Genomic DNA, 27728 nt, shown 5'->3' with positions numbered 1-27728 from the left:
CTGTATTCATTGGCACAGGCAATTTATGCAATGTACTTGTGATACTCCAAGAACAAAGACCAATTTCCCTGAAGGTTATGAGCACCTCTTGAATTTTACAAATGCAAAAAATATACATATATATATTTTCATGTTGTTACATTTAGATAACGAAGTCTGCTAGATTTCCAGAGTCTCCATGTTGAGTCTCAGAAACTATGCCCACGGTGGATATTTTTTATTCCGAGATTCCGAAGGTAAATGCAGGCAGCTCTTAACAAGCATCGACAAGTAGTTAAGTGTCAGTGAGTGTTGTGAACGATGGAGGGCCGAAAGGCCTTAGACATCAGCTTCTGAACACGAGTATCTTTTATTGTTGGGAAAACAGATATCCGATTGATCTGCTGCTGATCCTCCATCTAGGTTTCAGGATCCGACCGGACCTCTGTGTGACTGAAATGAACCACCTGTTACCTTCAAATACAAGTGAGGAAAAGGTCGAGTGAAGACAATAGATTAATCCCTTTGGCAACAGGTAGCCATTTTGCTGGTTTTCCTTTACTTTGGGGAGATGTGCAGGGCTGAGAGTAGAAATGCCTCCCATCCGGACCCTCCTCCGTGATGCCCCCCCATGACCATGGCAGGCATTTGTGCACACGATATGCCACCAGAGGGGATCCCAGGGTTCGGAAGTAGCCCTGTATCTTTGCTCATCTGATTGCTCCTTGAGCGTTGACTATCATGGTTTCGATTGTTTTCTAATTGCACGAACGGTGCTTTGCCAGAGAACTATTTCCCTCACGGCGGAGGTAGGGATAGCGTCCGTGCTCAAACCCTTCGTCGCTACCTGACAAATAATCCACAGTGGAAATCCATGGACTGCAAGAGGCACAGGCACTTTGCAGCTTTTCTCCCTGTTCATGAAACCTAATCTGAATGAACAGGGCACAAAGATTGGCTGATTACTCTCTCCCCGCATTCCCCCTGAAATTTCCCCATCTTTGGGGGCACAGTCCTGCTTAAACTTGTTTCTTCACATTCCACAAACCGGGCAGAGTTCTGAATGTGTATACACTCTACCCTTACCCAGTTTCAAGTTATGTAATAGCTGTAAATGCCCTCTTGTGCCTGGGGATAGCACAAAACTAAGCCTTAATAGAATGTCTACCGAAAGAAAAACCTTTGGGCACCCTCTTAGTATTTAGACAGAGACAGAAAAGCATGTTCTGCCCATTTTGCTAAAGCCTGGGTCCCCATTCTAAGATCACAGAAGAAAATCAAGACAGGAAAGGGTCTGAGTTCACAAACCCTGGTCTCTTAGACCTGAATGTGGAAAATTAGGGCCAGTTTGAAAGTTTTAATTTGCTTTATTAGCTTAAGAGTTGGACTGTTGGGGCACCGGGGTTGCTCAGTAGGTTGAGCGTCGGACTCTTGGTTTCAGCTCAGGCCATGATCTCACGGTTCATGACTTCGAGCCCCACATCAGGCTCCACCCTGACAGTGCAGAGGTTGCTTGGGATTCTCTCTCTCCTTCTCCCTCTGCCCCTCCCCTGCTCGTGCTCTCTGTCTCTCTCAAAATAAAAAAAATAAACTTTAAAAACAATTTTAAAAAAGAGTTGGGATGTTCACTCTCAGGTTTTAGCTGCTCAGAAACCAACATGCTTGTTCAGATATATCCACGTGCAGGAGTCGCACGACCCCTCCTCATTCAATGACTAAACTATAAGAACCTAAATTGGGACTACAAGAATGCTTTTAGGTTGGCTAGTAGGAGGCTTAGTTATAATTTCAGAAATGGTCCACACAGATGAAAAGGGGGAAAGGATGGCTACAGAGATCTGGCAGTCAACCCCTTGAGTTCTGTTACTCATTTTAATAGTGTTTTCATTCATTCATTCATTCATTCATTCATTCATTCATTCTGCCTTGGAGAAAAGATGGACTGGGGAGAAGAATGAGTTCACATATCTCACTTGATAATCTTGCTCTTTCTGAGAGGTTCACCTGTCTGTTGTGAATAGGAAGAACTTATAAAATCACATACAGCTAGCCGTCTTTAGACGGGTGGCGATCGTGGCCATCATCTTCTTAAAATTGCATTCGAACTTTCTTTTCTCATAAATGCTTTGGAAATCCAAGAAGCCATCAGCACCAGTGACGTAGCTGAACCAAGCCTTTGGTCAAAGAAAGGATAGCCGAGGAGTGGGTGGGTGAGGGTCCCAGTAAAACCCTGGTCATAAGGCTAATTAGGCCTGTAGACGCTTTTAATTGTGTAATTTCTAAATATTCCTCTGTGCTCAGAGGTATATGCTGTTTTGGGTAAATGGCTGGATAGAAATGATGAACGAATGAAGAAGCATCTTCATAACATATCTCTTTGATTACATTGATCTTTATCTCTCTTTATGTCAGCAAACCTGGCCTTCTTGTTCTCTTCCCTATCTCTAGGGCACGATTTGTCAGCCTTGGCACTGTTAACATTTTGGACCAGATCATTCTTTCTCGAGAGGCGCTGTCCTTTGCATCCCTGGCCTCTACCCACTGGGCCGAAGTAGCAACCCCCCTCGTTCTCACAACCAAAAAGGTCTTCAGACACGGCCCAAATGTTGCCTTGGGGGCAAAACCACCCGTGGCTGAGAGCCACGACTCCAGGGTAAACAGATTCTCCAAGACAGTCCCGGTCCACCTGTTTTCCCAACTGTAGGGCAACCCTTTCACTCTCAAAAGGGTCATAATTTGACCGGGAGTTAAATGGTCCCCCCAACACATCTCCGTAAATTGCAACCCCGTGTTTCCAGTTGCCCACGCCAAAACTGAGGACGCTCTTAGCCCCTCTCATTCCCTGATTCCTCCGGTCAACCCCCAGCAGGCCCAGTTAAATAAAAAAACCACCTTCAGGCGCGCCTGGGGGGGTCCGTCGCTTAAGAGTCTGACTCTCGATTTGGGCTCAGGTCACGATCTCGCAGTTCACGGGGTCGAGCCCACATCAGGCTCTGCACTAACAGCGTGGAACCTGCTTGGGATTCTTCTCACCTGCCCGATCTGCCCCTCCCCTGCACGCACTCTCTCTCTCTCTCTCTCTCTCTCTCAAAATAAATACACTAAAAAAAAAAAACCACTTTCAAACTGTGCCACGTCTAGCCCCTCTTTCCACATCCCCGATGCCACACCAGTCCTCACCTCTCCCCTTCACGTGTGCCCCATTTCGGGCTGTTCTCAGCACAGCTGCCAAAGCTGTCATGTCTGATTAGAAGTCGGCTCGTGTCACTCCTGTGTTCAAAGTCCTTCAGTGGCTTCCCAATCCGCTCAGAGTAGAAGCCGAAGTCCGGCCGTACCGGCCTCTGCTAGTCCTTAGACACCTGGCAGGCCCGTCTCAGGGCTTTCCTCTGTCAGTTCCTTCTGCCCGATCACCTCCTGCTCCCCCAACTCTAGACGTCCCTGCCTGCCCCTCAGCTGCTCCCTTGTTTGGCAAGTTTGTATTCTAATATCGGCGTCATGGCAAAGCCTTCTCTGATCACCCTACTTAAAATCACCCCTTCCATTCATCTCCCGTGCTTGATTTTTTTCCACAGCCCTTATCGTTATCTGACATAGTAAATTTTCACCCGTTTATTTACTCGCTTCCTAATCTGTCATGTGACCCTGAGAATGAGTAGGCAGACTCCATGCGGACAGAGATTTTTCTCTGTTGTATTTACTGTGCCACGCTCAGTGTCTTTAGCAGTTTTCCTGGGAAACACCTAGTAGGCAGTCATTAAATGCTGAATGAATGTGGTGCCCCTGGGTGGCTCAGTCGGCTGAGCGTCCGACTTTGGCTCAGGTCATGATCTCCCGGTTCGTGGGTTCGAGCCCCGCGTCGGGCTGTGTGCTGACAGCTGGGAGCCTGGAGCCTGCTTCGGATTCTGTGCCTCCCTCCCCCTCTGCCCCGACCCCACTGGCGCTCTGTCTCTGTCTCTCAAAAAAAAAAATGAACACACGTTAAAAAAAAAAAAAAAATGTAAATACTGAATGAGTGCAATAGGGAATTTATTGAATGCTTACTTTCTTCTAGGCATCGGGCTAAATACTGAGCCTACAAAGTGAGTGCAATACTGTCCCTGCCTTCAAGAAGCTTACAATCTAGTAGAGGACACAGGCATGTAAATACATAAGCACAGTTGAGAGAGATGCTTGCGATAAAGGGAGACATGCAGGGAGCTGGAATAGAGGAATTGAGGGGGTTGGTGGAGCACAAGGGGACCGCAGCGTGTTGAGGAGGAAATGCAGGGTGTGAAGAAAGAATACTTAAGATGCTCCTTGTTGCCACCCTGTCACAGTCCATTATCTGCCTGGCTGCTGCATTGCAAATATAGCGTGAATGACAAAATAAAGCCACTGCGTGTGCCCGTGGTTCCTCACCCTGGACACCTACACTTGGAGTGTGGAATTCTAACTCTTTCGCCTGGTATGTGAGACTCGGCCTAAGCTGGCTTCCCGCCCAGATTTATCTATTGCCACTCTTCTCACTGACTCGACTGGTCGGAACGGAAGGTGTTCTCAACACGCTGCGGCTTTTCCTTGCTCCTGGGATGCCCGCCCCATTGCAGGGTCTCCCTGTCAGGATTCAGCCAAAATGGAACAACCTCTCTGAAGTCTTCCTCAATGTCACCTTCCGTCTGGGTGAATGAGCACACAAAAGGCCAAAGGCACCTGCATCAGGCAGCTGGGAGGAGCTCATTTCTAAACAGCTTGAACCTAGGGGCGCCTGGGTGGCTCAGTCGGTTGAGCGTCCGACTTCGGCTCAGGTCACGATCTCCCGGTTCGTGGGTTCGAGCCCCACATCGGGCTCTGTGCCGACAGCTGGGAGCCTGGAGCCTGCTTTCAGATTCTTCGTCTCCCTCTCTCTCTCTGCCCCTCCCCCGCTCACACTCTGTCTCTCTCTGCCTCTCAAAAAAAATAAATGTTTAAAAAAAAATGTAAACACAATGAACCTATTAAGAAAGTCAGAAACACGGTGCAAAAAAACAAATGCCATCAATCAAGACTGTGTTATGAACTTTGAGTAACTGCGATTTGAGATGCACATTCCTGGAACAAGCAATGACAAACCGGTCATAGGTCCGTGTAAACAAGGAGACAGCACAGGCCCAGGGCCCGGACCATGAGAGAAGAGGAAGATTAGCACATTTTCAAAGCATTTCCCTCATCTGCCGGAAGTTTAATCTGGGAAAGGTTGGAATTAAATTCTGGACCATACTGTTTGTCACTCCATATTTAAACGTATATTAAAGTTAAATGCATAGTAAACTCTATAAGCCTATTTTATGTTTTGAGTTTTATGATTTATAAGTACTAATTCCTGTTACCATGATAAAGCCATGAGTTAAAAGTGCTAATTCAAATATTTTTTCAAGTTTATTTATTTATTTTGAAAGAGAGAGATGGAGCATGAGCAGGGGAGGGGCAGAGAGAGAGAGAGAGAGAGAGAGGAGAGAGACAGTCCCAAGTGGGCTTCGTGCTGTCAGTGCTCAATCTCACAAACCGCGAGATCATGACCTGAGCCGAAATCAAGAGTCAGACACTTCACCGACCGAGCCACCGGGGTCCCCTCAGGTTTTTTTTAAAAGCAAATGCTACAACCAAGTGGACTGGAGTGTGGTCACAGTCGAGAATCAACCAGAGTCAGACCAGTTACGTTAGCAGCATGCTTCATAGCATAATATCTCTGTAAGACCTGTTCCTCTTTGAATATTTATTCAACAATTGAATAGTTCAATATTCAGTTCAACATCCCATTGAATAATTCAATTACTGAAGGCCTAAGTGTCAGACATTCTTTTTTTTTTTTTTTTGATCTTCTAACATTCTCAAGGGCCTACGAATTAAGTGTATTTTCTCCACTATGCATAATGAAGCTGAAGCTTAAAGAGATTTAAGGCTTTCACCAGCCGGCAAGACAAGAACTCAAGATTCAAACCCACTTTGTTCTAAAGTCAAAGCTCATTCTTAGCTACTATACGCATCTGCCTCTGTGCTACACCAATGGATGATTTAATTTCGGGCATTTGTGTCTGAACTGACAATAATCTTTTGTATCAAATGTATAGAGATTTTGATGGTAGCCTATGCATAATGAGTCTCAGTTAGTCACAGAAATTATTTACTCAGTTTATAGTTGTTACATCCTAAACTCATTGAGATTAACGAAATGGCTGATAATAATGTTCAAGGCCTAATTATTAGCTTGAGCAGGTACACTTCACGCTTGGTACCTAATCACATACTGGGCCTTTGTGAAAACAGAGCAGTTAGACTAATATCAGCAACTCCTGAAGGAAGATTAAAGTAGCTGACAAGATCTTGAAAATTCCCTTGGATATTATGGATTTCATTTTCAGTGAAAAATGCAAAGCAATTACATTTCTTGTAACAGAATTCCTTATTTTATGTAATTTATGCTGAGTATTTTTATTTAAAAGTTAGCAAACTTGATTTCTTACAAACATGTAAAAAATATTAGCACATATGGAAAAGATGGAGAGGATATTTTTTGGTCTTAGGAGAGTAGGGGAAGTGAATGATGTTTCTCCTTTAAAAGTTTTTCAATATTGTTGTTTTAGTGGTTTCTCATTTTTAAAAGAAACAACTAAAACTTACTATTTAACGCATAGAAGAATGTTGTGGACTGGATTCTATTTTACCATGTATGTGATGTTACCCAAGTCACTTAATTCTATACAGTTAGAATATATTTACTATAAAAACAACTAGATTACAAATTATCCCCATCCCTTCTACTTGCCCTATAATCCCTTGGGGGCAAATCACCTGTTGTAGGTTGAATTGTATTCCCCGAAAGATACATTCAAGTCCTAACCCCGGTGTATTTGACCTTATTTGGAAATGCGATCTTTGCCGATGCAGTCAAATTAAGACTAGGTAATACTGAATTAATATGGGCCTTAATCCAATGACTGACATCCTTCCAAAGCAAGGGACATTTGGGCGCACAGAAGACAAACAGGGAGAAGGCCAGGTGATGGCAGAAGTAGAAATGGGAATGATGTATCTACAAACCAAGGAACACCAAGGACTGTGGGTAAACCAGAAGTAAGGAAGAAGCATGGAAGCCTCCAGAGGAGCGCAGACCTGCCAACACCTTGATCTCAGACTTCTGGCTGCCAGAACTGTGAGAATAAATTTCCCTTGTCTGTTACTTCGTGTTACAACAGTCCTACCTTGGGTGATAGGTCCCCCAAACCTGCAAGGTCCACATGGATTATCTACATCAATCATGGGATGAAGCGAAGGAAGCAGTGTGGCATCTGACAACCCTGGTAATAGGAGGACCCCCAAATCATCCACAGGTTCTTGCTGACAACAGCAACCCAAACCATAAAGGATTGTACTGGATTCAGTTCATGAGTGGATGTGGAGACTGGGGTGGGATAAGGTCTAACCATGTCTAATGATACTTGAGGAATCCAACCTCTGTAAGCTCAGAAAGCCAGCACATCAACGAGCCCTTCCAGGAAAGTTCTGCTTTGGACATGATGGAGTTACAGCCTCCCTGGGCATTCTTCAGATAAATGCTGAACAAAACACCAAAGTCAACAAGCCGCAGCAAGCAGATCTTGGAAGGCTTAAATTCAGATGGAGGGCTCCCCCTTGTTCCAGTCGGGCAGGAAGGGGTCTCGGGGCAAGCAGAGCTTCCTCAGAGTTAGGAGAGACCCCACAGATGATCGAGGACCCCAAAGTGGCCGTGAGAACTTGCCAAGTTTCTGGTTCACCCTGGGATCACACATGTGCAAAACGGACTGGAGTCCCTCTGAACCGAGAGCCGAGACATCACCCAACCCAGGTGTTGACAATTTGCAGTTTTAGTAGAACCATTAATTGCCTACTGAAACATAAATATCAACGACCTGGAGGAAAATGACAGAATCCACAATGTCCAGGGCCCGATGGAAAATTACTCTACATACACAGGGCCAGAAAAGATGTGATCCGTTTTAAAGGGAGAAGGCTATCAACTGATGCCAACCCCAAGAGGACCAAGGTGTCAGAATCCTCAGGCTAGAATTAAAAGCCACTATTATAACTATGCCGAATGAGGCAACAGGGATCATTCTCACAGGGAATCAAAATATAGGAAATTGACAGAAATGTAAAAGAAAAACAAACGGATGTTTAAACAAAAATGCAATATAAAAATATATTCCTATAATATAAATTCAAATATCAAATTTATTGGATAGCTTCAGTAGAAGAATGGAGATGACAGGGAAAATGATCAGTGAACCCGAAAGAGATAGATGATAGATGGATGGATGGATAGATAGATAGATAGATAGATAGATAGATAGATGATAGATAGATCTCTTTCTGATAAAGGTACTAAAGTGAGCTCCAGACAAGAAATAAGAGTGGAAGGACTTTAACATAATGATTGGTGGTAAGCATTAAGCATATACTTAATTTGAAGTATTAAGAATCAATAACAATTATCAGGGATTATGTGTTGTAGTACAAATATAGTACAATTATTTTTAATGATGAAGAATCGGGACTTTATGTAAAAAGTAGACTAAGCTTGCTGATCTTCTTAGTGGTCTCAGGACTAAACAAACCTAAAATCAGATGTGGGGCAGCTGAGGAGAAAAAAGAAAAGGTAAATGAGAGTGTTGAGTATTCAATATTGCTTATAGGTAGGAAACCATAATACATTATGACCAAGTGCAGGTTATCTCAGAAACGCAAGAGTGGCTCAGTATTAGAAAATCCAAAATCAGGGGCGCCTGGGTGGCGCAGTCAGTTAAGCGTCCGACTTCAGCCAGGTCACGATCTCGCGGTCCGTGAGTTCGAGCCCCGTGTCAGGCTCTGGACTGATGGCTCAGAGCCTGGAGCCTGTTTCCGATTCTGTGTCTCCCTCTCTCTCTGCCCCTCCCCCGTTCATGCTCTGTCTCTCTCTGTCCCAAAAATAAATAAACGTTGGAAAAAAAAAAAAAAAAGAAAATCCAAAATTTATCACCTGTATAAGGCTAGAAAGGAAAATGATATAATCATCTCTGTAGATGTAAAGAAGACATTTGACCAATTTAATACCCGTTCTTTCTAAAATACTCAAGTATTGATATATGGATACTTCCTGAATATGAACTATACACACACACACACACACACACACACACACACACACAATATCAGCATTTTCCTTACTTAGTGGGGAATTAGAGGCTTTTCCTGAAAAATTCAGAAACAATATAATGATGCTTGCAATCTCCATTCCTATTTCATATTGTGTTGGAAGTATTAGTCAATACAATTAGATACAGAGTTAGTGCTCAAGACACATAGATTAAAATGCAAAAAGCAAAAAGTAGGGGTGCCTGGCTGGCTCGGTCTATAGAGCGTGTGACTTTTGATCTGGGGGTTGTGAGTTCAGGCCTCACGTTGGGTGTGGAGATTACGTAAAAAATAAAACTAAAGAGCAAGAACTATAAAGACCTGTGCTGTCCAGTATGGTAGCCAACAGTGACATGTGATTATTTACATTTAAAATAAGTATTGTTGGGGGATCTGGGTGGCTCAGTCGGTTGAGCATCGAACTGAGCTCAGTTCATGATCTCACAATTTGTGAGTTCAAGCTCCTGCATCTGGCTCCCTGCTGTCAGTGCAGAGCCCACTTCGGATCCTCTGGCCCCCTCTGCCCCTCCCCCACTCACACCCTTTCTCAAAAATAAAACATGTTTTTAAAAAGTAAGTATTGTTAGGGGCGTCTGGGTGGCTCAGTCGGTTAAGCGGCCGACTTCAGCTCAGGTCACGATCTCGCAGTCCGTGAGTTCAAGCCCCGTGTCGGGCTCTGTGCTGACAGCTCAGAGCCCGGAGCCTGTTTCAGATTCTGTGTCTCCCTCTCTCTGACCCTCCCCTGTTCATGCTCTGTCTCTCCCTGTCTCAAAAGTAAAATAAAACATTAAAAAAAAATTTTTTTTTAAAGTAAGTACTGTCAGTTTTTTGTTTACTTTTCCGGTTTGTACTACACAGTTTAATAATAAAAATGGGGTTTTCTTAATGGAAAAAATAAAGTAATTATAAGTAAAAGAAAGTTAGAATTCAGTTCCTCAGTCACACTAGCCACAGTCCAGGTGCTTAATAACCATACGTTGATGGTAGCTTCTATTTTGGACGAGGTAGATATTAAACATTTCCATCATTACAAAACTTCTATTGGATAGTTTTATTATAGACCATATATATATATATACACATATATGTATATACATATATATGTGTATATATATGTATATATATAACTTGAAAACCCAAAGTAAGCAATGGAAAAAATAGCACAAACAATTAAAAAATTAGGCAAGTATTGAGTTTTAAAATTAACACACCAAATCCATTGCTTGCGTACAGACTATTTTTATAATAGCAATAAATATAAATATTCATGTTCTTGGATAGGAATACTTCAGAAAAATGTTAGTTTTTCCCTTCATTAATCTACACATGTAATGCCATCCCAACAGAAATACTCTGAGGCTTTTTTCTGTAACTAGACACGCGGGTTATGAAAGGCTTGGGGAGAATTAGACAAGCAAGAGGAATAAGAAGAGCCATGTGGCCAGGCGGCTGTTGGTTTGCAAACTGGCCCCATACAGGGAGGCCCAGGAGAGACAGGAGGCAGAGGCAGGCGGCTCCAGATCGGTAGGTGGTGGTTGTAAGAAGGGGACTTACGAGACTTGTCTTGGACGCCGCCGGGCAAGTAGATTTCCGAACCCTCCAGGAGACTCTTAAACATTCACACAGCGACCTTAAAGGAGTTCCGTCATGTAGAGTGTCCAGAAGGTCTCAACAACACATTGTTCTCTCAAGGCTGCCTCCTTGAAAATGCCTCTGGCTGTCCGCATGGCGGGCAAAACACACCTGGTACATTTCAAGTACAGGGGAGGGGGCGGGGAACCTCTGATCACCCCCGGGGTCCAGGACGCGAGTCAACCCGTGGTCATAACCTCCTGGTGACCTCCTCCAATAGTAGTATTGCCAGGTATTAAAATATACTCCAAAGCAGTGATTCGCAACTTTTCTCCGCACTCCAGGGAACACACAGCAGTGTTTGGAGACATTTTGATTATCACAGCTAGGGACTGGGATGGGAGTAGGGGTTTATCGCTGGTATCTAGTGAGTAGAAGCCAAGGATTATGCTCATCATTTTACAATGCACAGAATACCCCCCTCCAAAAAAGAATGATTTAGTCCAAAATGTCAATACTGCAGAGGTTGAGAATCTTGGCTCCAAAACTTCTTTATTTAAATCATATTGGTATTGTTGCATGAATAGACAGGCCACTGGGGAAAAAAAGTAGACCATTCAGAATTAGATCTAGTTGCGTGTTTAATTTAGTATACAATAAAGACACACTGGAAATTAGTGGGGAAGAGGTTGATTTTTTTTTTTAATTTTCTTTTCATGTTAATTTATTTTTGAGAGAGAGAGAGAGAGACAGAGCGTGAGAGGGGGAGGAGCAGAGAGAGGGGGAGACAGACTCTGAAGCAAATTCCAGGCTCCTAGCTGTCAGCACAGAGCCCCACGTGGGGCTCCAATCCATGAACTGTGAGATCATGACCTGAGCTGAAGTTGGACACTTAACCAACTGAGCCACCCAGGCGTCCCAAGATTGGTTTTTAAATAAGGAGGACTGTGATGTCTGGATAGCCATATGGAAAAAAGCTAAAGTTGGACCCAATCCTTGATAGTACTTCAGGATATATTAAAAATAGATCAGATATGGGGTGCCTGGGTGGCTCAGCGGGTTAAGCTTCTGATTCTCAATATTGGCTTAAGTCATGATCTCTCAGTCATGAGATCAAGCCCTTGCCAGGCTCAGTAGGCACAGAGCTCAGAGACTGCTTCAGATTCTCTCTCTCCCTCTCTCTCTGCCCCTCCCCAGTCGTTCTCTCTCTCTCTCTCTCTCTCAAAATAAATAAATAAAACTTTAAAAAAAATTTTAAATAGATCAGAGAGTTAGATTTATTTATTTAAGTCATCTCTACACCCAATGTAGGAGATCAAGAGTCACATGCTCCATCATCTAAGCCAGCCAGATGCCCCTAGATCAAATATTTAAATGCAAAAAAGTGAAACATAATATACACACAGAAGCCCTCATTCATCTTAATATGTACATCTTTGTAAACTCTTTTTTTTAAGTTTATTTATTTTGAGAGAGAAAGAGAGAGGGAAAGAGAGAGGGAGAGGGCAGAGGAGATACAGAGAGAGAGAGGGAGAGAGAATTCCAAGCAGACTCCACACCGTCAGCACAGACGGGTGGCCCAGACACAGGGCCCGGACTCACAAACCTGGAGATCATGACCTGAGCCGAAAACAAGAGTCAGACACTTAACCGACTGAGCCACCCAGGTGCTCCGATAAATTCTTATAAATAAGATAACGACTATATACATCAAGAAATAGAACACTACTGTCACTACAGAAGGCCATCTCCTATGGTATTTTCCTGATTACAGTGTCTTTCCTCTTTCCAGAATTAATCACTATTCTGATATTCTGAGCTTTATGGAAATCAGTTCCTTGATTTTCCTGATATCTCTACGAGTCTAAATAGAACAGCTACGTTTTACCCTTAATTATATTTTATGTAAGTGGAAGCATACCATATCTCTTCTTGTGTATCTTGCTTTTGTGTTTTTCTCTCAAGATGTTTATGTAATACATCCACATTGGCATATCTGATTATAGTTCCTGTTGATGGTTTTATAATATTCTTTTTATGGATCTACCTCCATTTATCCATTCTGTTGTTGATAGGTGGTTGAGTTGTTTCCACATTTTTGCCCTTATGAATGATACTGCTATAAACATTCTTGTGTGTGTGTGTGTGTGTGTGTGTGTGTGTGTGTGTGTGTGCACATGTTCAGGTGCACATGTCCCTGTATTGTTTCAGAATATATAGGAGTATCTTGGGGGGATGTATATTACATTCTTGAAAAGAATGTACATTCTATGGTTATTACAAGCAATTCTCTACAGATGTCTGTTCAAGTTTTGTTAATCATGTTTTTCAAATCTTTTATATCTATTTGTCCTTTTTGTTTATTGCATCAATTACTCAAGGGTTTTTTTTCTCACAGTACAATTCATGGATATTTTTCTTTCTTTTGTGGTTCTTTCTTCTTTATGTACCTTCAGACTGTGTTACTAGGTGTACATAAAATGTAGAATGGCTTCCTCCCTTTTAAATTTAATGTTTTCATTAAAAATTTTTTTTAATTTAATGTTTTATCCTTATGAAGTGGTCCACTTTATCCCTAGTTTCTGTTTTTATCTTTAAGTTTACTTTCTTTCATATCCACTAGAGTTTTTTTGAGGTGTTTTTTTTTTTTTTTTTTTTTTTTATTTACGTAATCTCTACACTCAACATGGGGCTCGAACTCACAACCCTGAGATCAAGAGTTGCATGCCCTTCTGAGCCAGCCAGGCACCCCTCTTTCATATCTGTTTGGCTACCCGAGCTTCCTGTGGTTAGCACACACCGAAGCATGTGAGTGTACTGGCCTTACTTATCCCTCTTGGAATTTACCAAACCACTGATCTGTGAATTGGCAACCTAACCAGTTCTGGATAGTTCTCAGCCTTTATCTCTTCAAATATTGCCTCCGTTTCTTCCCTCTGCTCTTTCTAGAACTAATCAAACATATGTCAGACTTCTACACATCTCTTAAGCTCTCTTCTGTCTTGTTCACATTTTTCCCACTCTACTGAAATTCTGGGTAATTTCTACAATCTTTTCATTATCTAATTCTTCTTTGTTTTTTCTGCTTCTTGACACATCTACTGAACTTCTGATTTCAACTACTACATTTTTCATCTTGAGAACATTCCATTTGGTTCTTTTTCAAAACTGCAACATTACTCTTAGTTTTCTGCTGTCTGCCAATATCTCCAAACACATTTATGTCTTTAAAGGCACCGAGGATATTGTTTTCTAATCTGTATCTGGTTATTTGCAGGACTGTTTCTGCTGTTTCTTGTTTCTGCTGCTTCTCTTTCATGTTGCCTTATTTCCTTGTGCCTTGGTGATCACCGGTGGAGCACTGATGATTGTCTTTGAAATACTTTGTAGGGGTTCTACGGTGCCTATGAGGATAGTGGCCTCCTCCTAAAGGCATTTGCCATTCATATGCCTGTACATTAGTGCATTACCAACGGGGGAGCACTTCATCCAAGTTCAAGGCTTGGGATTCCTGGTCCATCCCAGCTATGCACATCCGGGGTGCAGGTCTGCATGAGGCTGGTCTGTGGCAAGAGTGGTAATTTTATTCCCAGGCCACGCCGACACAAACCTTTATGCCAAGGCAACCCTGAAGTTGGGCCCTGGGGAGGTCAGATGTAGTTTATCTTTACCTTAAGAATGTAGCCTTTTGGGAGTCCCAACTAATATTGGGAGGGAGGGTTCTTTTTTAGACATTCTTCTTTAGATGTGCTTTGGCCCTTGGCTTCTGCCTTTATTCCACTGAAGGCAAGGAACAGAAAAGTCCAAGTATGAAGGATTAGCAAATATCTTCTTTAGATCAAAAATGTTTTTGATGGGATCACCTGGGTGGCTCAGTCAGTTAAGCATCTGACTCTTTACTTTGGGTCAGGTCGTGCTCTCACAGTTCATGGGTTTGAGCCCTGAGTCAGGGTCTGCACGAGCCTGCTTGGGATTCCTTCTCTCTCTGTCCCTCCCCTGCTCACAGGCTCGCTCTCTCTCTCTCTCCCTCTCAAAATAAATACATAAACAACAACAAAAATTTTTTTAAATAAATGTCTTTAAAAAATGTCTTTGATGCTCTAATGTAAAGCTTGGTTTCACTTTCTTTAAATAAAAAATACATAAAAATCCAAAGAAAAAATATAACCAATTTTATTTCCACCACCTATAATTAACTACTCTTTATATCCTCTCATATTTGTTTTGCTATACTACTTTTTAAAAGTTATTTATGCTCTTTTAAAGTAATTTAGGCAAAAAAGAAATATAGGGACACCTAGCTGGCTCAGTTGGGAGAGCATATGCCACTTGATCTTGAGGTCATGAGTTTGGGCCCCCTATTGGATGTGGAGATGACTTAAATAAAAATAAGACAAGAAAGACAGAAAGAAAGACAGGAAGAAAGAAATAAAAAGAAAAAAGAGAAAGAAAGGAAAAGTGAGCATTTTAAAAGCTTGTGTTGTCAACATTAAACAACATTCTAGACACCACTGATACACGTAAAGCCTTTTGTGCACCGAGACAGATAAAATATTGATCATGAATAGATAAAAAGATAAAAATACTTTGTAAAAATGACAACTATAAGTGTGATTGCCATTAAAATATTACATTTTTGGGGGGTGCCTGGGGTGCGGTTAAACATTGGACTTGATTTCCGCTCAGGTCATGATCTCAGGGTCCTGAAATCGAGCCCTGCGTTGGGCTCTGTGCTGACAGTGAGGAGCCTGCTTGGGATTCTCTCTCTCTCCCTCTCTGTCTCTCTGCCCTTCCACTGCCCATGAGCACGCTCTCAGAATACACAGCATTTTTTAAATTACATGTTGTTGAATTTAGTGTAAGAAAAATAAAAGGAAGTGAAATTGGAATTGTTGAACTTCACATGTCTCTACCACAGGAAAACTCATTTCCTAAAATAGGTCTCTAGGGTTAATTTTAAAAAAGTACAGGAGTGAACATTAAAAACAGTAAGATATTTAAGTCATTATGCTTTTTAAAAACGTTACATCCTTCAGATTTGGGAAGTATTTACAGACTGTCTGCTGTGAGCCTTAGGGGATGTTCTCCCTCCCATCTTCGGAGTCGAGAGTTCCATCACGGTTACATCATCCGGGTTACCGCGTTCACGTTCGGTTCACTGTATTTCTCCTGGTTGTTTTGCTCTCTGATCAAACGGATTCAAAGTCAACACTGTGCTTTCACTTCTTGCCTCTTTGTTCCTGAATTCTTTGAGATGTCCGAATTAGGTTATCAAGACTTCAGAAAGACTCCTGGTGCGATGGCTTTAAGCGAGTCATTTCATGTTTGAAAATAAGACCTTATAAATAGAATGGCATCCTAATTGAAAGAGGAGATCCCTGCCAACACCTTCCCTGAAAGCATTGTAGATTACTAGTTCTCAAACTTGAATATGTGTAGAAATTACCTGGGGGCTTGTTAAAAATGCAGATTCAGGGAGCCTGGCATAGGGTCTGACAGAGATTGGGCATTTCTAACAAGTGTCCAAGGTATCACCAGTGCTACTGACCTGTGGTTCCTACTCTTTATAGCACTCTTGTGGACTTTGCTGCATTATCTGTGGACCCTGAATGTGGCTGCAGAGAAGTTTAATGCCAGTTTTATTTCTCCTCTGTTGAAGATGATTTGCCTTCTCTCCCTGGATGTCTAAAGAATTCTTCTATCCTTGAGATTCAGCCATCACATGGGATTTGAGCTTTCTCTATCAGACTTCCCTGGCGGGGTGGGGGGGGGGGGGTGAGGGGGGAACGTTCTTTTTAATTTGGAAGTGCAGCCTTTTTCTTTATTTATGAGCTATTCTTCCTGAATTATATTTTTGTGTACCTCTGTACCATGTGATGGGCCCCTATTTCATGGAGAGAAATTTATGATTGAATTATCTTGGTCTGTGTTCTGGATCTTGTGGCTTCATTTATTGCTTTCTTTTCTGTATTATTTTTTATCTGCATTTACTCTGATTATCCGAAGCTTCTCAGTGCCAGTAATTCAATTCTCACCAGTGTCTATTAATTATTCTTTCTTTTTTTGTTGTTTGGTTCTGTAATTACATGGTTCTGAACCTTGTGATCATTTTTCTGAGGTCAATATTACCCCTTCTGATTCTGTTCTTGAGCTAAGATAGCTCTGTGCCTCTTGAATGCTGTATTCCCTCTTCCCTCTATAGGATATTTGCAGTTACCAAGCTACTGCTTTTGCTAAGACTTAAGTGCCTCTGTCTCACCTGATGTAATGTGGTGACTTCTTGATTCTCTTTCCACAGTGCATTGCACCTGCTTGTTCAACCTCAATTCTCATTTCCCTCAATTCTGAGTGTAGACCATCAGAGAAAGTGAGGCTCATTGTTCATTTCTTTATCTCCCTCTCCCCCAACAAATGTGAGATACTGTGATTTATGGGATATATATGTATTTTGTCAGTTAGATGACCAAAATATGTTTCTCATATACATTTGGTCTTCGTCCACATTTCTTGTCTCACAGCTCACAAAACCCTTAGAACTTCCTGAGCAGTAAAAGCAAAGGGAGCATCCTTTGTTTTAATATTTGGTCTCTTGACCTCAGCTGCTGCAAATGCTTCAAAGCCATCAAGGTGCCATGGGTGTTTCCTTATTCATAACCAGCCCCTTTCCACCAATATTGGGTTTATGTTAACGTGGTGATTTTTGGAAAGCACCTAAGAGTTGACAGCTGGTTGCCAAGGGAACCCACCAAGAATAGAGGGTGGAACTGAAAGTTTCGGGGAGGAGAGAGGTGCTGGAGAAATCAATCACCAATGACTAGTGAGTTACTCAATCATGCCTATGTAATGAAGCCTCCACTAAAAACCCCCAGGAGGAGGGGGTTCGGGGAGCTTCCAGGTTGGGGAACCAGAACACTTCCATGTACCAACATATCGGGGCCCAAACTCCAGGAGGACAGAAACTCCTTTGTTTGGGACCTCATCCTATGTGTCTCTTCATCAGGCTATTGATGTGTATCCTTTAACGTCCTTCATAATATCCTTTGTAAACTGGTCATCTAGTGTATAAATAGGTTTCCTGAGTTCTGTGAGTCGCTCTAGCAAATTACTTGAACCCCAGGAGGAGGTCGGGGGAACCTCTGATTTAGAGCCAGTTGGTCAGAAGCACAGGTAACATTCTGGGCTTGTAATTGGTCTGTCTCATGGGCCTGAGCCCTTACCTGTGGAATCTGATGCCATCTCCAGGTAGAGAGTGTCAGAATTGAGTTGTAGGGCACCCAGCGAGTCCCCCAAGCCTGGCTTGGTGGTATGGGGTCCCCTTCACGCATTGGAGTTGGGTGCAGAACCCAAAATAAACCATGTTCCTAATCTTCAGAGTCCAAAGAGAAAAAAGTGAATAATTGGTTGTCTCCAATTTTTCGATGTGGTCTTTTTGGCTGTGGGGGGTGGGAGGGGAGGCATGGGAGCCGGTTGAGAGCCAAGTACTTCTCAGTTTTTCTCTATGGATTCTTTTATTTCTTGTCGATCCTCTCATCGTTTGATTGCCGTTGTTGATTTTTGCCTCTGATGATTCTTTTAAAATTTAAGTCAGGTCAGGAGTGCCTGGGTGGCTCAATCGGTCAAGTGTCCAACTCTTGATTTAGGCTCAGGGCATGATCTCACAGTTTATGAATTCAAGCCCCACATCAGACTCTGCACTGACAGCACAGAGTCTGCTTGGGATTCTCTCTCTCTCTCTCTCTCTCTCTCTCTCTCTCTCTCTCTCTCTTTCTCTCTCTCCCCCTCCCTGTGTCCTCCCCGACTCACACTCTCACTCTCACTCAATAAATAAATAAGTAAACTTTAAAAAAATTTTAAGTCAGGTCATACCACTCCATTATGTAAAATTTTCCAGTAGCTCCCCATCTCTGAGAAGAAAGCCTGAGACCTTACACTGGTTCCCTGGGCCCATAGGGATATGCCTCCATCATCACTCCTGTTGGCTCCCTGACATCATCCAACTCTCTCCTCCTTGCTCATTCTGCTGAGACCTGCTGGCCTCTTTGTCATTCCAGGTGTTTACCTGCCTCAGGAACTTCTACCTGGAACATTCTTTCCTCCTTCCATCCCTCCCCACCCCCCTGCCTCCATATCTTCAGGGCTTGCTCCTTCTAAGTCTTTGTTCAAACAGCCTCTCAAAGTGACCTTCTCTGGCCAGCCTAGAAAACTACAACCCTTGGTCCTTCCCTTTACTATTCACACTTTTCTCCATAGCACCTATGACTCTAACGTACCATATCATTTATTTCTTTACTTTTCCTACTGATTGTCTCTACCTCTGTGTTCCCTGCTCCTTGCCAAGGTAAGCTATGCCAGGGTAGAGATTTCTCTGGCTAGAAACGTACTTGTCACAGGGGCACCTGGGTGGCTTAATCGGTTGAGCGTCCGACTTTGGTTCCGGTCGTGTTCTCATGGTTCATGAGTTCAAGCCTTGAGTCAGGCTCTGGGCTGACAGCTCAGAGCCTGGAGCCTGCTTCGGATTCTGTGTCTCCATCTCTCTCTCTGACCCTTCCCTACTTGCGCACGCTCTCTCTCTCTAAAAAAATAAATGTTAAGGGGCACCTGGGTGGCTCAGTTGGTTGAATGTCCGACTTCAGCTCAGGTCATGATCTCATGGTCCATGAGTTGGAGCCCCACGTTGGGCTCTGTGCTGACAGTTCAGAGCCTGGAGCCTGATTTAGATTCTGTGTCTCACTCTCTCTCTGCCCATCCCCTGCTCACGCTCTCTCTCTCTCTCTCTCTCTCTCTTTTTTTTTTTTTTTCAATGTTTATTTTGGGGACAGACAGAGACAGAGCATGAACGGGGGAGGGGCAGAGAGAGAGGGAGACACAGAATCAGAAACAGGCTCCAGGCTCCGAGCCATCAGCCCAGAGCCTGACACGGGGCTCGAACTCACGGACCGCGAGATCGTGACCTGGCTGAAGTCGGACGCTTAATCGACTGCGCCACCCAGGCGCCCCTCTCTCTCTCTTTCTTGTCACACTTAGGCAGTATTTAATAAATGTTGGTTGAATTTATGTATTTGTTCTGTCATGGTGCTGGTAGTATATTTTGCTCATCATGGTATTGAGGGAGAGAAACTCTTTGGGGATGTTTCTCCTGCCCCTTCAACCCCCTCTCGCTTAATCTTCCCAACAATCTCCTTTACATTTCTTGATGAAAGCCATTCTTGTTCCCAGAAATCCTGTTCCAGTGTATAAGAAGCTTGTAATCAGGATGCCTTCTTATTGTTCATATTATACCTTTGACTGTAGCCCACTTCAGATTTCTTTGTTCCATGGGGTAACAGAGAAACACATACCTAAATAAAATATCCTTCACTTCTCAGCATCTCAACCTTCATTTTGATGGTAAAATGAGCTAAAATAGGGCAGTAGGAAGTTTATTTTGACTCCCTTCTTTTGATTATTTTATTTGCTATTCCTTCTTGTATCTTCCCCCTTGGTGACAAAAGCCATATTCTGAATGAATCTTTGGCAAGTGGGTGACTTCGATTAAGGGCAGAAGAGTGAGCATTGACACACAGTTGGTTCCCTTCAAAGTCTGCATGTTTTCTCAGGTGCTTTTCTTGAGTCCCTGTATCCATACGCTCTTCTGGTAGTAACTTAATCTCTGCTAGTCCCTTCACAGGTTTTGTCAGTCCTTAACACGAATCAAAACATGATTTCAAGTGAGATTTATTTGCACATCTATAACCAAAACAGATGTAGTTTCTTGATACATTAAGTCCTTTGCTCAAGTAGCTGTAGCTTTAATAATCTTCAAACCATCTCAGCTAAAGGCTTTGTTATCTTGAATTCTTACCAGCTAGCTTTGAGGAGGACACTTGTTCACTGGAACCAAAGCTCGCTTGGTCAGTAAACAGGAATCATCATCATCGTTAGATCTCAGGCACCGTGCCAAGTACTTAACATGCATCGTCTGACTTGATCCTCTCAGTGATTTAATTATGTAGGTAAATTAAAGGGTACATTTTTTAAGGCTAAAATAAAAAAGATAAATAAAGGCTAAAATCTAAATAAAAAACGATAAGTAAAGATTATCTTTACTTCATGACCCTAATACACATCCAATACGTTGTTTAACTTCTTAGTTAATGAGGAAACCAATACAACGTTATAACTGATTCAAAGGAGAATTCAAAAGAATTACACACATGTAGCAATGAGGAATGCTGAAATGAATTTACAAATAGATGTAAAACGTGTTCATATCCAAAGACGATGGTGGATTGCATTTCAGTGGATGCAATCCGCGCATCTTTAGACAAGAATCCTTTGAATTACTATCAGTGTTTCACATCTTACAAAGTTACAAAATAGCAGGGCTGCTGGGTGGCTCAGTCAGGTAAGCATCCGACTTCAGGTCATGATCTCAGGGCTTGGGAGTTCGAGCCCTGCCTCCGGCTCTGTGCCAACAGCTCAGAGCCTGGAGCCTGCTTCAGATTCTGTCTCTGTCTCTCTCTGCAGCCCCCCTCCCCCCACCTGCTCACATTCTGTCTGTCTCTCACATATAAATAAACACTTTTAAAAAATTTTTTTAATAAAAAAAAAAAAAATAACAGGGCCGCCTGGGTGGCTCAGTCGGTTAAGCAGCCAACGTCGGCTCAGGTCATGATCTCGCAGTCCGTGAGTTCGAGCCCCGCGTCAGGCTCTGTGCTGACAGCTCAGAGCCTGGAGCCTGTTTCAGATTCTGTGTCTCCCTCTCTCTGACCCTCCCCCGTTCAAGCTTTGTCTCTCTCTGTCTCAAAAATAAATAAACGTTAAAAAAAAATTAAAAAAAAAAAAAACCCAAAGCTAACCCAGAAGAGTGTTCTGAACGGGACACTGGGTACTCTTTGTCCGTTTCACAGTCTTTCATAGCTCCAGGGTTTTCCCGACAGTATTGTTCCAATCCTTTGAGATTTTAAAACTCAACACTAGGAATAAAAGATCAGCTTCAATCTGGGGAAAACAAAAAATCATCTTTAAATAAAGCAAACAATCACTGAATAATAGATCTGGATCTAACATTGAAAATCAAACTTCACATTTTATACGTGAAAGCATCTGTAGTTAAATGATTTGCCAAAGTCATAAAGCTGGTTATTGGCAGGCCAGGAGAAGAACACAGAAACCAGGACTCGCTCGTAGAGTATTACTAAAATAAACAAAAACAAAAATTAAAAACCTTGTATGTTAAAAGTGCCTTTAAATATATTACACTTAATGAATTACCCTTCTATGATAGAAATAAACTGAAGCAAACATCAATTAGGAGAATTCCTGAGATGGTAGGATAAGATCAGAGTCCATGTTAGTATCAGAAACCTATTTTCTCCCATCAGAGCAAATGTGATGGACCCACATTGCCTAATTACACAAATGGTATATTCATTTAAAAATTGCAGGGGCGCCTGGGTGGCGCAGTCGGTTAAGCGTCCGACTTCAGCCAGGTCACGATCTCGCGGTCCGTGAGTTCGAGCCCCGCATCAGGCTCTGGGCTGATGGCTCAGAGACTGGAGCCTGTTTCCGATTCTGTGTCTCCCTCTCTCTCTGCCCCTCCCCCGTTCATGCTCTGTCTCTCTCTGTCCCAAAAATAAATAAACGTTGAAAAAAAAAAAATTTTAAAAATAAAAAATTGCAAATATGTTCTCTAACCATAAGATTTCACTGAGCTGATTATTTCTTTGATTCAATATATCTGCAAGGAGATATACTCTGGAAAGACATACTCATCAACTGACATTCTCTTTTTAATTAAGTCAAAGTATTCCCTTGCCTTAAGGATACATTATCAAAGAAATTACTTCAATTACAGACTTGAACACTAATTTAGTAAATTAAGGATGTGCCTGACATTTAGTCCAGCAGATTGCTAACCTGAGCACTACAATATTTAAATTGAAAATCAAGTCCTGTTCAGATTTGATTCATGTATATAAAAACAAATCAATTTACTAGAGTTTTTCTTAGCTACTTAGGCTCCTGACATGCAAATATAGGTATTGGCCCAACTTCACTAGACATACTTTAGCAAGTGGGAAAGTCCTGGAACCCACTGATCTGCTTATTCAGATTAGCACTGCCAATATAACAAAAAGTAAACAGAGACTATAACTTCCTGTTTTGGGAAATAAGCAAAGGTTTCTTGGACAGACAGTCCACATAGCTCTGTTCTTCGGACTTGTCCAATCTACGTTTCTTACTCTATTTCAATTCACTTTGACTTTGACAAAGCATTTCTTCTTTGTTCACAGTGGCAACTCCTCAGTCAACATTAGTGCTGGAGAGAGATTAACGCTTAAATGATCTCAAGGCTGGGCCACAGCTGGTGAACAAGGAGGAATGTTACAATCTCCCTTTGGGATAGAAATTCGGACATAGGCTTTTTGAGGCACACCTTGCTTTTGAAAACATAAAAAACATAGGAAGGACCACTGTGACAGGTTTTCACTGTATTTGTAGATTTTCTTTTTTTACGTTTATTTATTTATTTTGAGAGAGAGAGAGCGCGAGCGAGCAGGGGAGGGGCAGAGAGACAGAGAATCCCTACCAAGCAGGCTCCATCCTGTCAATGCTTGGCCCAGCACGGGGCTCAAACCCACGAACCGCGAGATTATGACCTGAGCCAAAATCAAGAGTTGGACGCTTAACCGACTGAACCACCCAGGTGCCCCATGTACTTGTAGTTTTGATTGACCTTCCTTCCAGTACCTTATTGAATTTTAGATACTACAATTTGAATGTTACATTGAAATTTTGGGGTCTGTAGAAAAACTACTGCCTGGGAAGAAGAATTTCCTCTGCCCTGTGGTCCTTTGAGCTGGACATAGAATCAGACTGACGTGAGACAGACTAACAGAGAGAATCCAATGTAATAGGCCTGCATGCGGGGAATCCACACAGGCTGGAAATTCCAAAGACAATGAGGCAACGTGAAGCTTCTATGAGCTCAGGAGAGGGGTAGCTCAGGAGAGGATACAAAGGAGAGGAAGGCCAATAGCAGGAAGGAGAAAGGAGATGTCTGAAAACTAGGGTTGCCCTATTTCGCTGGTAAGTTTCCTAGGTAAAGGGGAGTCTCCGTTAACAGCTCTCTTCCGGGTACAGGCTCTCCTTTCCAATGCAAAGGGGAGTCTCCGTTAACAGCTCTCTTCCGGGTACAGGCTCTCCTTTCCAATGCAGATTTCGGCAGTTGAGGGGGAGGCAGAGAGCCTCTCCTGCACCTGCTGGGTTTCGATTACTTTTAATTTGAAAGTATGGCCAAGTGGCCCATCTTGGGGCAGCCTGCCCTTGGCCCCTACACTATCATTAAAACTAGAAACTGGGATTTGAGAATATAGAATACCAAGCTGAAACTGGGATTTAACCCTAAGAAGAGAAAAATTACTTTTAAGTCCTCCGTTAGGGATTCAGTAAACACAGAAGCTTCCACATGTATGGTTCGTACGGATCGTACAACCTTCTGAGGCCCCAAAGCTTTCCTACATCACTGTTGCAGGAATTGAAAAAGAGGTGCCTCCTGGCAGATCGACATTTGCCTTTTAATTGCTGTGTGAACTTGGACGAGCCACTGACCTGCCCTGTTTCTTAGTTTTCTCTTTTGTAAAATGGGGATAATAATGCTCACTGCCTCCTGGAAGTGTTACAAAGACTAAATATGTTAATAGGTGTAACATGTTCAGGACAGAGTCTAGAGCTCACAGGCATCCAGTATAAGTATTTGTAAATTAAATGCACAATGCAAACAAATAAACCCCACAATCCTAGACAGTGTTGGAATCCATCAATACTGAGACATAGTAAGGGAGTTGGGAAAAGCTGTGTGACAGGTTATCAGTCATGCCCAGGTGACCTGAATCATGTTGTGAATATTCCTGAGGCTCTCCTTGTGAATTCACAAGCTGGACATCCATCTTTGTGAAACAGGCTTTCCAGATCATGGCATTGAGGTTTGGGGATTTGGGGGGATCTTTAAAAAAAAAGAGGGGCTGGTTTCCAGCTTTATTAGTAAACAGACCAGAGGTAACAGGTGTCGGCAAGGATGTGGAGCTAAGGAACCCTTGTTCACTGTTGGTGGGAACAGAAGTTGGCGAAGCCACTACGGAAAACAGTATGAAGGTTCCTCAGAAAAGTAAAAATAGAACTACACTATGATTCAGCCATCCCACTTCTGGGACATCCATGTGAAAGCATGGATGACCTTTACTCTTTTCTATTTACACTCTCCCTTGGTGATCCCATCCGGTCACGGCTATCAGAATTTGGTAAGTTCTGAATTTGTATCATGTGTGGATCTGGGTCCTGGATTCCAGACTCTTACTTAACACCTGCAATGTAAATATTGAATAATAAATAGTAGTAATGCGAGTGATGATATTAACAGCTTATTACAATTTATATCATTATTATGCAGTTTTATTTTATTCATAAATTTATGTATTTAAACTAGTTTTATTTTGTAAGATGCATGATTATATATCTAAGTATGTTTATTATATGATTTATATTATACATTTTGATTTATTTGTATCAATGGTATTTTATTTATTACTAACCATTTAGTATTCAACAGGTCCAATATTAAATTCTTTGTAGTGTCTCCCAAACCAGGAGATCCTATATGGTCTTCTTCATCTCATTAAAAACGTCTTAGTTCCACCACTTGATGAAGCCAACAACATTGAAGATGGCTTTGACTCATCTTTTTTTCTCGCTAACGTATATCCAGTTCCATGAACAAATCTATAGGCTCCACCTCCAACATTTTTCCAGAAATTGACTTTGTTACCACCTCTAAGCCACATTGGGCCGGGCCATCACCATACTAATTTATTACTGTAACCAGTAATATTAGAATGGAAGTTATTGAACTGTTTTAATGTTTTATTTTATTTTGAGAGGAGAGAGAGAAAGAGAGGGAGAGAGAGAAAGTGTGCATGAGAGCAGGGGAGGGGCAGAAAGAGAGGGGGAGGGACAGAATCCGAAGCAGGCTCTGTGCTGTCCGTGTAGAGCCTGATACCGGGCTTGATCCCATGAACCGTGAGATTGTGACCTGAGCTGAAATCGAGTTGAACACTTAACCAACTGAGCCACCCAGGAGCCTTTGATTTTTTTTTTTTAAATCAGAGAACATTAGATAACTATTGTATAAGAGTTTTGATCGTCTGTGTTCACCCTGAATGTCAAACATTATGGTCCACAAGGGCATTAACAAACATCCGGGGATTTCTTCTATAGCATTTGATTTCTGAAATGTTTATATTGGTAGCATTTTACTTAATACATATTTAACCTAGGCCAGACTCTGTGTACTTTCTCACTTAACAAATATTCCTATGCAGCTCTTTCTATTGTAACACATCAAACAAGCTTAACCTAATTATTTCTAACATCTTTCTTTTTATAAAGTAAAAGAACAAAACTTTGTGCTTTCCAAGAGCCCTCTAGGAAATCTCAAAGACGGCTTCAGTAAAAGAATTTTTTTTTTAATTTTTTTTTTCAACGTTTATTTATTTTTTTGGGACAGAGAGAGACAGAGCATGAACAGGGGAGGGGCAGAGAGAGAGGGAGACACAGAATCGGAAACAGGCTCCAGGCTCTGAGCCATCAGCCCAGAGCCTGACGCGGGGCTCGAACTCACAGACCGCGAGATCATGACCTGGCTGAAGTCGGACGCTTAACCGACTGCGCCACCCAGGGTCCCCAAGAATTTTTTAAAAAAATGTTTTGGTATGTCATATACAGTTGTAGGAAGGCAATTAGAAATGTTGTTAGAAGAAATGTGGGTACTTGACTAAGATAGGATAATGGGTGCCTGTGACACTATTTAACCGAAGTGACAATATAACATTTAAAAATAAGCATAGAAAAAAAAGATGGCCATCTATGAACCAGTAATCACATCCTCACCAAGCAGAATCTGCCAGCACCTTGATCTTGGACTTCATATCCAAGTCTCCAGAACTGTAAGAAATAAATTTCTGTTGTTTATTTAAAAAAAAAAAAAAAAAAAAAATATATATATATATATATATTTAATAAGCACAGAAAATAGCATTGTTGTAAAGACCCTCTTAGTTCTTTAAAAAGTGAGAACCTTTGTTTTTCTTTTTCTTGAATAATCATGGATATGATAAATTCAACGTAAAGCAAAGAAAATTATTCTGGTATGACACAGACTCTTCGCTCTGTAGGCAGATTACACATAAGGGAAACAATGAATTTTAATATTATGGGTAAAGCCACTACTCAGTAAGCCCAGGGAGCAAGACCATCAGAATTGAGGAAATTTTGTTATAAATTTTAACATTTCATAGCTTTTATTGAGACTCTGGTATTATAAATCAAAGCAGGGGTGCCTGGGTGGCTCAGTCGGTTAAGCGCCAGACTTTGGCGCAGGTCATGACTTCATGGTTATGGGTTCAAGCCCTGCATCTCAGGCTCTGTGCTGACAGCTCAGAGCCTGGAGCCTGCTTCAGATTCTGTGTCTCCTCTCTCTGCCCCTTCTTGGCTCACCCTCTCTCTCTCTCTCTCTCTCTCTCTCAAAAATAAATAAACATTAAAAAGAAGTTTAAATAAATAAACATTAAAAAATAATTTTATAAATCAAAGCAAATAAATTCAATCTCAAAGTTTTGTGCTTCAGTATGCTCTTTCGTGTTCTGGAACAAACTAAAATTTTCAGACGGTAGTTCTCCCAGGGTCTCTGTGATGTAAAAATTATCCTAATGTAGTAATAACACTAGGATGATATTAATGTTAATACACAATGTGTTCATCATTGCTATCTTCAAACTGATAAAATACCTATACCATTTTTCAATTTCTAATAATTAGGTAGTGATAATTATAGCTCACATGGACAAAGTTCTTTGGGACACGCAGGAGGTCCTAAAAGTATAGTGTGGCCCAGAGACCAAAAAACCTAAAGTTTGTTGCTTTAGAACAAAACTACTCTTCTTGAAAAATGAAAGCACAGTTGTATATGTCTGTCA

The 27728-nt window shown here is 42.0% G+C and overlaps 1 long non-coding RNA gene across 2 annotated transcripts in view; it reads left to right on the top strand.

Annotated features, from left to right (window-relative positions):
* The window catches only part of LOC147574500 (uncharacterized), a 47597-nt gene that overhangs the window by 15323 nt on the left and 4546 nt on the right, over positions 1-27728 (top strand). The window contains exon 2 of one of the 2 annotated variants that reach the window (XR_015244267.1): positions 368-514. This is a non-coding gene — a long non-coding RNA (uncharacterized LOC147574500). Of the gene's footprint in view, positions 1-367; positions 515-23499; positions 23788-27728 lie in introns of those variants that run through there. The other variant, XR_015244266.1, reaches the window with a different exon arrangement.

The sequence above is a fragment of the Puma concolor genome, chromosome E1, assembly GCF_028749965.1.
Source record: "Puma concolor isolate L17-30 chromosome E1, mPumCon1.1.hap2, whole genome shotgun sequence".
Classification (NCBI taxonomy): domain Eukaryota; kingdom Metazoa; phylum Chordata; class Mammalia; order Carnivora; family Felidae; genus Puma; species Puma concolor.
Note: the sequence above shows the minus strand (reverse complement) of the source record. Positions and strands in the feature narration are given on the sequence as shown.